Genomic DNA, 10,534 nt, shown 5'->3' with positions numbered 1-10,534 from the left:
TTTAACTAATAGTTGGGTTAAAATCACAACCCAGCATGCTGGGTTAAACATGATAACCCAAATAGTTGGGTTAAAATAACCTAGCGTTGGGTTCGTCCCTTTCTGACCCAGCGCTGGGTTGCCAAAATAACCCAAATTGGGTTGTTTTTAACCCAGCAGTTTTTAGAGTATACTGAATAGGTGATCTAAGAAGAGTTCCACAGCTATTTCTGACAACTATAAGCTCCTGTAAAGATGTAGACAGAAAGTATGAGTGGAGGTTTGGGATTCCATAAAACCTAGGCAAGAAAAGAGGACAATAAAAGAATAAATTTGTGCAAAGCTTAAACCAGTTTAAAATAAGGATAGACTACACAGCGGAGAGGAGGATACTGGACAGTGAATGCATGCTAAAATGATCTACACACACGTATCCATGACATAGGTCACTGGAGCAAAAGGACACATACATAGAATTAAGCTGTGCAGAAAAATTTTGATTAAATTAAATAAATGACTTTATGTAGAAGTTAAATGAGAAGAATGAAGAAAATAGTCCACAAGACATTTTATCCAAGTCATCAAAATAAAACATGAGAAATTCAAATAATAATTTGGGAAATAATGGGCAGGGAAATAATGTGCAGATTTTAGGTAGAGTCAGGCTTAAGTAGAAGTAGTTTTCTTTAAATATTTTTCAGTCAGGACCATGATGAATTTATTAGATGATATGCATACAGTTAGTGTTGGCATACAGCCAACTATTAGTCTGTTCTGGGCAAAAATCCATGTGCCCGTCCGTGTGCATGCATGGACAGAGCGGGGACGCAGCAACTAGAAAATAGAATAGATATAACAGAACCATTAATCATGCATAGTATTAGATATGCTCGCTTACATGTTTTGTAAATAAATAAATAAATAAATAAATATAGAGAGAGGGAGGGAGAGAGAGAGAGGAAAAAAATACGTGAAGATTTATAAAGTAAACTGGTTCAACGAACAACGGGTTCCGGCTAGGTGGAGTCAGGGTTGGAGGAGGGAGTTTAAATTGCAGCAGCAGCGATGCGCTAGAAAGTGGCTCAATGAATGGGAATTTAAAGGGTCGGATAATATGGATATCGTAACTGGATTGGTGCGCGTCGTGATGCTTGATTTATAGAGGTGAGGCTGGAAATATTGGGAAATGAGCAAACTGGAAAACCATAAAAGGATTAAGGAAATAGGTGGTACAAGCTGAAAACCCGGAAATAAATGGAAATTGTGAGGAGCTATGTAAAATAAGTAGGGGGGAAAAAATTAGCGAATCTGTAAATAATGGGAAATCGGCCAAGGTATGTAAATTAAGAGAAGGAACATAAATAGAGACAGCCTTAGTGAGACTTTACACACTCGACTGCACCACACCTGGACGATTGCTGACTTACTGCTGAGGACATTTTCTCTGAGGTGAGTTTCTTTGATGATTTCTGTCTGACTGCAATAAAGTTGGGACTTTGCTCATTCTCATCCAAGCTTGTGGAGTCTAATTTTCAGTGGTTTTCTGAGTTGATAGAGTTAAGCATAAAAATATAGGTCACTGATTCTTGAGATAAGGGACAAAAGTACTTTTGAAAAGTGACAAACAAAAAATCAATCCTACATTAATTTGAACTGGATATCTTCATAAACACGGGTCTCATCTATCATACCATGAAAAGGAACAGGTTTTTTATTCAACCACTTTTTATAAAAATGTACATTTACTCGCTTAGTAAGTTGACATTTGTCAAATCCGTCTGACACACGACACATTTGTGTGTTTGATCAATTCAACAACACTGTCTTTAAGTGTGTAGAAATGGTGTGCCTTAGCAAGGTTAAGTGATAAATTGTATTGTATACACTTTTAATATTATTTTACATTGTTTTGGAATTGACCATTTTAAATTACCTTCATTTAGTTTACTATTTTTTTCATTTTTAATATATACAATCAATGGTTTTGTGCACACAAGACATTGATGCATGTAGATAAGTTGATGTTTTAATGTATGAACATTAAACAATTGTTATGAACATTGAACAAAAGAAACATACATTTTTTTATAAAAATAAAAAATCTCCATCTTACGGTGTTGACACACAACTAACGGTGTTGACACACAGTTGACGGTGTTGACTAATCGAGAATTAAACTGATTAAAGATATTTACCTAGTTTTAACATGGAAAAGAGAGAGTATCAAGGGAAAGTGTATCAAACTTCAAACAAAGAGTACCTGGTGACAGGATCTTTAAGGCACACATGAAAATGTCAAAATGTTCCTGGTATCAAAAGAAAAAAGCAAATGTATATGGAGCTCATCTATTGCTCATCTATATTTGAACTAAACTGTAAATCTAACAACTGATTTTAAAGAGGACACAATAAGCTGAGTTCAGGAGGAACAATGCGGGTTTCGTCCCGGTCGTGGAACACTGGACCATCTCTATACCCTCGCCAGGTTGCTGGAGGGTTCATGGGAGTTTGCCCAACCAGTCCACATGTGCTTTGTGGATCTGGAGAAGGCATTCGACTGTGTCCCTCGTGGTGAACTGTGGGGGGTGCTCTGGGAGTATGGGGTCCGAGGCCCTCTGCTAAGGGCTGTCCGGTCCCTATATGACCGGAGCAGGAGTTTGGTTCGCATTGCCGGCAGTAAGTCAGACTTGTTCCCGGTGCATGTTGGACTCCGGCAGGGCTGCCCTTTGTCACCGGTCCTGTTCATAATCTATATGGACAGGATTTCTAGGCGCAGTCGGGGGCCGGAGGGAGTCCGGTTTGGGGACCACAGGATTTCGTCTATGCTTTTTGCAGATGATGTTGTCCTGTTGGCTTCCTCAAATCAGGACCTTCAGCATGCACTGGGACGGTTTGCAGCCGAGTGTGAAGCGGCGGAGATGAGAATCAGCACCTCCAAGTCCGAGGCCATGGTTCTCAACCGGAAAAGGGTGGCTTGCCCCCTTCAGGTTGGTGGAGAGCTCCTGAACTCCTGCCTGGAGTTTAAGTATCTTGGGGTCTTGTTCACGAGTGAGGGAAGGATGGAGCGGGAGATTGACAGGCGGATCGGTGCATCTTCTGCAGTGATGCGGTCGATATAACGGTCTGTTGTGGTGAAGAAAGAGCTGAGCCGCAAGGCGAAGCTCTCTATTTAACAGTCGATCTACGTTCCTACCCTCACCTATGGTCATGAGCTTTGGGTCATGACCAAAAGTACAAGATCCCGGATACAGGCAGTTGAAATGAGTTTCCTCCGCAGGGTGGCTGGGCGCTCCCTTAGAGACAGGGTGAGGAGCTCGGTCACCCGGGAGGAGCTCAGAGTAGAGCCGCTGCTCCTCCACATCGAGAGGAGTCAGCTAAGGTGGCTCGGGCATCTGTTCCGGATGCCTCCTGGACGCCTCCCTGGGGAGGTGTTCCGGGCATGTCCAACTGGGAGGAGGCCCCGGGGAAGACCTAGGACACGCTGGAGGGACTATGTCTCTCGGCTGGCCTGGGAACGCCTCGGTATTCCCCCAGAAGAGCTGGAGGGAGTGTCTGGGGAGAGGGAAGTCTGGGCATCCCTGCTTAGACTGCTGCCCCCGCGACCCGGCCACGGATAAGCGGTAGAAAATGGATGGATGGATGGATGGATGGATGGATGGACAATAAGCTGAGATCTGACTAAGAAAAGTGTGTAATAGTGTGAATAGTGTACAAATGTTGAAGTGTAACAGGATCCAGAATTCTCCCCATGCATTTCCTGACTACTTCCATAGGCTCACTGAAAAAATGAAAAGTGAACAAACAGACTCATAATGTCAGTGTTTCTGTAAATCTAAATTGGTTGAAATGTCTGTTGTAAGGGGGCACGGTGGCTTAGTGGTTAGCACGTTTGCCTCACACCTCCAGGGTCGGGGTTCGATTCCCGCCTCCCCCCAATGAATGAATGAATGTCTGTTGTAATTCCATCTATACTTTAACACAGGGATTCAGACAGGTAAGTTATATGATTTACTTCAATTTCTCTCAACAGAGAACATTGTGGAAAAGAAGAGTTCTAATGTTGGGGTTCTGAAGTTAACGGCTTCCCGTTATCATCCTCTCTGTTTCTGTTCGTGGAGAATCTACAATTTTTTTATCTTTTAGTTTGACATTTGACTTTTCTATTTGAGCTACCTTCTTCCGCCATTCCTGCTTTCTTAGTTTGTGTCGCTCTTTTGTTAATTTCTTAACCTTTTCTTTCAATGCTTTTATCTCCCTTGCGTGTCTTTTCCTGGTTTTCTCCTCTCCCTCTGAGCTGCAAGAGCACGCCTGCTTAAAGTAGGCTCTTCAACAGTCTGGTCCAGAGGAATTTCTGGTGGTGTGTCTGTTTCATTTAGCCGTCTATTCTGCCTAGCTCTGGACCTTTTCTTTGCTTTCCTCCAGTACTTTCTGTGGTGCCTCTTTGCTCTTGGTCCTAATTTTCCTACTTGTTTTACTTTTTTGTTTTGGACCCTGTCCTTCCATCTTTGTCTCTCCTTTTCTAACTGGTCTCTTCTGCTTTCTGGGTCACTGTTAATTCTTTCTCTCCTTTTTCTCTGGTACTCTCTGTTTCTTTTTCTTTGCTCCTCCACTGACAGTTTTGGTCTAGCCATGTTTGCCTACAGTACAGATAAAATATATTAAGATATTTTAAATATATTAATGTATTTTAAATATATTAAGATATTTTAAGTCAATCAACATATATACTTAGATCATAATATCATGTTATGTAGTTGTTATACACTATCATTCAAAAGTTTAGGGTCACTCACTTGTTCTTTATTTATAATTTTTTTCCATATTAAAGATAAATAATAAACTCGTCCAAACTACGGCATAACACAAATGTAACTGTGAGAATTATGTTGGTGACTAAAAGCATCCAAAATAAATCAAAACTCTGTTATATTTTATCATCTGAAGTGCAGTCACCCTTTGCCTAGAAATTGCAAAACCGTACGCATGTCATTTTTTTAAGAAGCTTCTTAAATTTTCAATTTAGGATGAATTTTAAAGAGTATAGAAAGAGTTCATATTTAATCTGGGATCTTATTGGCTGTTTTTTCTTCAATATTCAGTGTAAGTCATCTATTTCAAAAATAATATTTTAAAATAAAATATTAGTTTTCTAATAACAGAAATTAATCTGCTTGGCACAGGTATATTTTTGTCTACAAAACTAATTTCAAGCATTACTTAATAAGTATTTGGGAGCATTTTTCCACTCTGTCAGCTTACGTCAACAAATTCGTGATTAAAATCATCGAAAGGCTATTCAAATCGAATTTGAAAGGCTGTTGTTAATGTATAAAATAATGTAATGTTCACTTTAAGTATTTTGTGATATTTTATTAAGCCATGCAATTAACCTCATATTCATATTTGTGCATTTTGGGGATTTTAAAACACTTTTTTTTGCAGTTTGATACTGTGACCTCTACAGAGGACGAGATCATTTGCATGGGCTTTCATAGTACAGTGCCGGTATTCTATAAAATTACTATGAAATAACATAAATATATACAAAACTAAGGGTCTAAACATACACAGGTCTTTCATATCCAACTTTTAAAGCCTTTTTAAATGAAACAATTTATTGTTTTTTAAGGCAAATTGTAACATTTTGATAGGGGACATGTTTTGTCTCTTAGCTCAAGAATCAGTGAGGTAATTGGATGAGGACTAAATCCACCCATTGACCGCCTCAGAGAAGGACTCTGAGTTCCGACATACTCTTCCATTGAAGAAAGAATAAACTACAATGGTCACTGAAATAACATAATACTGACTAAAGTAATAATAAATAAAAAATAATATAAACGTAACAGTTACATTGAAGATGTAAGGGGTAAGTTTCAGGTAAGAGGTACGTATACAGCAAGACTCTTTCCTGTTCTGGTACTGAAGAGGTGGATTGAACTTCCCCTAGGTGTCTGAACAGGTAAATCACTGGCTATCTTCAAATGACAGTTAAAGACCTGCCTCTTCCTGAAACACTTGAACTAGCACTAATTCCCCTGTTTGTTTTGTGTATATTTAAAAAAAAACAGTTTTATTTTGATGGCATCCTAATTATGTACCCTAGTGAACCAGTGTTAAGAGCCTTGGTCAAAGGCCCAACAGTGGCAGATTCTGAGTGCTGGGGCTTGAACCCTGACCTGCCGATCAACAACCCAGAGCCTTAAACCACTTCAGCCACCACTGCCCCATGTATAGGTTACTGCTGTTAAAGTAGAATTTTCATGACCTCATCTTGATTTCATCCAAATCATTTTCAGGACCTGTTTTGAATTATATGATTCAGACAAAAGCAACAAAGAATTTCACCTTCCAGCACCCAGCGGATAAATCCGAGTCAACAAGGGAATGGTGTCAGAAGATGATCTAGGTTTTGAAATAGTAAATTTCTAAATCTGATAAAAAAAAAAATTGTCAAATTAGGATATGATTGGTACATTCAGACCGATAAAAACAGTGCTGTATTACAACTAAAAAGTGCTTTAACAAAATATTAGTTAGCTAGTTAGTTTTTTTTCCACTAAAATGTTTCAATTTTTCACTTGAATTTTGTTGGTCGCTAGATCACACAAGGTGGAAGATATTTTTCTATATATAAGAAGATAATTTTTTTTTTTACATCAAAAACACCTGCAATTTTAAAAAGGCTGTGTAAACTTTTATATCCATTGTACCTTACGTACAGAAGTGCTGTACTTCAATAAATGTTGGATGAAAAATACTAATTAGCTTACTAAGATTAATATAGTAGAGGTGTGTAAATTAGCAATGATGTAAGAATGCTATAGTTTGCTCTGGCCCCACCCAGATTGTGATGTATCTTACATCAGATTATGGTCTACTGTAAGCTTGAGGTCCAGGTTGATGTCCAGGTGGTGCTCCATGTGGGTTTCATAAATAATTGGAGCACTTTTGAGGGCAAGGCTGGCCTGTTAGCATGGGGCAGTGTCCATCACACTCAGCGAGATGCTGCTCTCACTTCTTGCAGCATAGTACATAGTTTAAGAACAGCCCTAGGTGAAATTGGTGAAAATCCAGGGCCAGGGAGCAGACAAGCAGGCTAATCTGACCGTTTTCCAGTGTTGTAATGTAACAGAGTACAAATACTTCGTTATTGTACTTAAGTAGAAATTTCATGTCTCTGTACTTTACTTCGCTACTTAAATTTTTGTCAACTTTTACTCCAAATATATATCACTTTTACTCCACTACATTTCCTAGATAAAATTTATACTTTTACTCTGATATATTTCCACTAAGCATCTTCGTTACTCGTTACTACAAAATAAAATCAAAAGAAATGTGTGCGACTGCAATAAGGGAGGTTTGGCGAATCACTGCTCCTAGATTGCATTACGCATGCTCCACACGCTCTATTTCAGTGTAATGTTGCCAAAGGAGGAGGAAGCACAACTGAAACCGCCATGGAAGCACCTACTGGAGGACCTCCCGTTATCGTAGACGACCACCCCGACGATAGTGGTGTACTCAGTGAACAGGGTGAAGAAGATAACGTTATACACCCGTGGCTATATTTGCAAGAAATGTTTCTGTACATTGGAATGAAAGATTCTTCCTACCGGATGAAGTGCCTCTTATGCCTACTGAAAATCACTGAAATTTACTATTACTAATACTTTTTACTTTTACTTCAAATACTTAAGTACATTAAATATCAGAAAATTACTTTTGATACTTAAGTACAGTATATAACAGATACTTTAAAACTTTTACTTGAGTAATATTCTAAAAGGTAACTTTCTTTTTCTAGTACGATACTTGTACTTTTACTCAAGTATTGCTTTCTAGTACTTTATACAACACTGCTGTCTGCTAGCTGCAATGAGTGATCATCCAGGGTTCACAATATAGAGACTATGTCTGTTTCAAGAGCTAAGCAAAAATCTGTAAACACTGTTTACAATGTTTACATTATATTACTAAAAAAATGTTTTAGTAACCTATATAGGAATAATATTCTTGAAATATATCAGTCAGGATTTATGCCTCATTGTAGCACAGAGACAGCAGGTTAAAGTTGTAAATAACCTGCTACTGGACTCTGATCAGGGTTGTCTTTCCTTGCTGGTGTTACTCGATCTTAGTGCAGGTTTTGATACCATTGACAATGCTATTGTACACGATATGCTAGAACAAGTTGTTGGTGTTAAAGGGACAGCCCTCTCCTGGCTCACGTCTTATTTGACTGATCGCTATAAGTTTGTAGATCTAAATTATGACTCTAAACATACAAAGGCCCATTGCTTTTCTCCCTATATACTGTATGCTACACCTTGGTGCAATTATTCGTAAACATGGTATTAGCTTTCATGGTTATGTGGATGACACGCAGCTATATGTTTCAGCTAAGTCAGATGTGAGACACCAGCATATGATTGAAAATTGTGTGAAGGACATCAGACAGTGGATGCTTACTAACTTTCTTCTGCTTAACTCTGACAGAAGTGAAGTGATTTTACTACAACCACAGACAGCCAGAGGTAAGCTTTCTCATTAGAGTAACTCTACATGGTCTTTCTATTTCATCATGTGCGACAGTAAAAGACTACTAGTAATAGCCTTCTTTCATCTCAGAAATATTGCTAAGAAAAGCATTTAATGTCACTACATGACAGAAACACTATTTCATGCATTTGTTACCTCTAGGTTGGACTACTGTATTGCTTTAATGCCTGGATGTCCCAGTAGGAGCAAAAACAAGCTCCAGTTGGTTCAGAACACAGCAGCTAGAGTCCTAACTAGAACCAGAAGTTATGAACACATTACCTCTATCTTATCCACACTGCACTGGCTCCCAGTCAAATTTTGCATTGATTAAAAAATACTATTACCTACCAATAAAGTACTTAATGCTTTTAGGTATGCTGTCATAGATAGTCTTGCCAGACTATGTACATTGTCTATCACATGATTACGATCCTACCTAACATTTGTCTCTCTCCCTCTGTGTATACAACCCCTATCAAAAAGTATGGAATCACCCCTCTCAGAAGATGTTCATTCAAATGTTTAATTATGTACAAAAAAAAAAACAAGCAGATATATGCCACAAAACAATTTTCACTCAACAATCCAAACTTCTGGCTGCATGAAACATTTAAAAAAAAACAAAGAAAGATAACTATAGTCAATTACAACTGTTTTTGCAGATCAAACAGAGGAAAAAAAAATATGGAATCACACAAATCTGAGGAAAATTATATGGAATCACCATGCACTTTGCATTTCTAAAACAAACACCTGTATCTGATTACAACTGCTAATTAGTCTGCAGTTAAAAAAGAGTGCTTGCACACATTAGTGATGTGTTGAACCAAGATGATTGACATAACTCATGGCTCCAACACGAGAGATGTCAGTTGAAACAAAGGAGAAAATTATCAAACTTCTCGAAGAAGGTAAATCTTCACGGAATGTTGCAAAAGATGTTGGTTGTTCCCAGTCATCTGTGTCTAAAATCTGGACCAAGTACAAATCAAATTGAAAGGTTGTAAAAGGGAAGTGTACTGGTAGACCAAGAAAGACATCAAAGCACCAAGACAGAAAACTTAAAGCAATATGCCTTGAAAACAGACAATGCACCACAAAACAAATGAGGAATAAACGGGCAGAAAGTGGAGTCAATGTCTGTGACCGGACTGTAAGACATCGCCTAAAAGAAATGGGATTTACATACAGAAAAGCCAAACAAAAACCATCATTAACATCTAAACAGAAAAAACAAGGTTTCATTGGGCTAAAGAAAGACAATCTTGGACTGTGGATGACTGGATGAGAGTTATATTCAGTGATGAATCACGAATCTGCATTGGGCAGGGTGATGATGCTGGAACTTTTGTTTGGTGCCGTTCCAATGAAATTTATAAAGACAACTGCCTGAAGAAAACATGCAAATTTCCACAATCATTAATGATATGGGGTTGTATGTCAGGTAAAGGTATGGGAGAGATGACAGTCATTACATCTTCTATAAATGCACAAGTTTATGTTGAGATTTTGGACACTTTTCTTATTCCATCAGTTGAAAGGATGTTTGGTGATGGTAGCATCATTTTTCAGGATGATAATGCATCGTGCCATAGGGCAAAATCTGTGAAAACATTCCTACAGGAAAGACATATAATGTCAATGGCATGGCCTGCAAATAGTCCAGACCTCAATCCAATTGAAAATTGGTGGAAATTAAAGAAAATAGTCCACGACAAGACTCCAACCTGCAAAGCTGATCTGGCAACTGCAATAAGACAAAGCTGGAGACAGATTGATGAAGTATACTGTTTGTCATTAGTTAAATCCATGCCTCAGAGAATTCAAGCTGTTATAAAAGCCAGAGGTGGTGCAACAAAGTACTAGTAGTGTTTTTATTTGGTGATTCTATATAATTTTCCTCAGATTTTGTGTGATTCCATATTTTTTTCCTGTTTGATCTGTAAAAACAGTTGTAATTGACTATAGTTATCTTTCTTTGTTTTTAAGTGTTTTATACGGACAGAAG

The sequence above is a fragment of the Tachysurus vachellii genome, chromosome 11, assembly GCF_030014155.1.
Source record: "Tachysurus vachellii isolate PV-2020 chromosome 11, HZAU_Pvac_v1, whole genome shotgun sequence".
NCBI classification, from domain to species: domain Eukaryota; kingdom Metazoa; phylum Chordata; class Actinopteri; order Siluriformes; family Bagridae; genus Tachysurus; species Tachysurus vachellii.
This window is presented reverse-complemented; position numbering follows the sequence as displayed.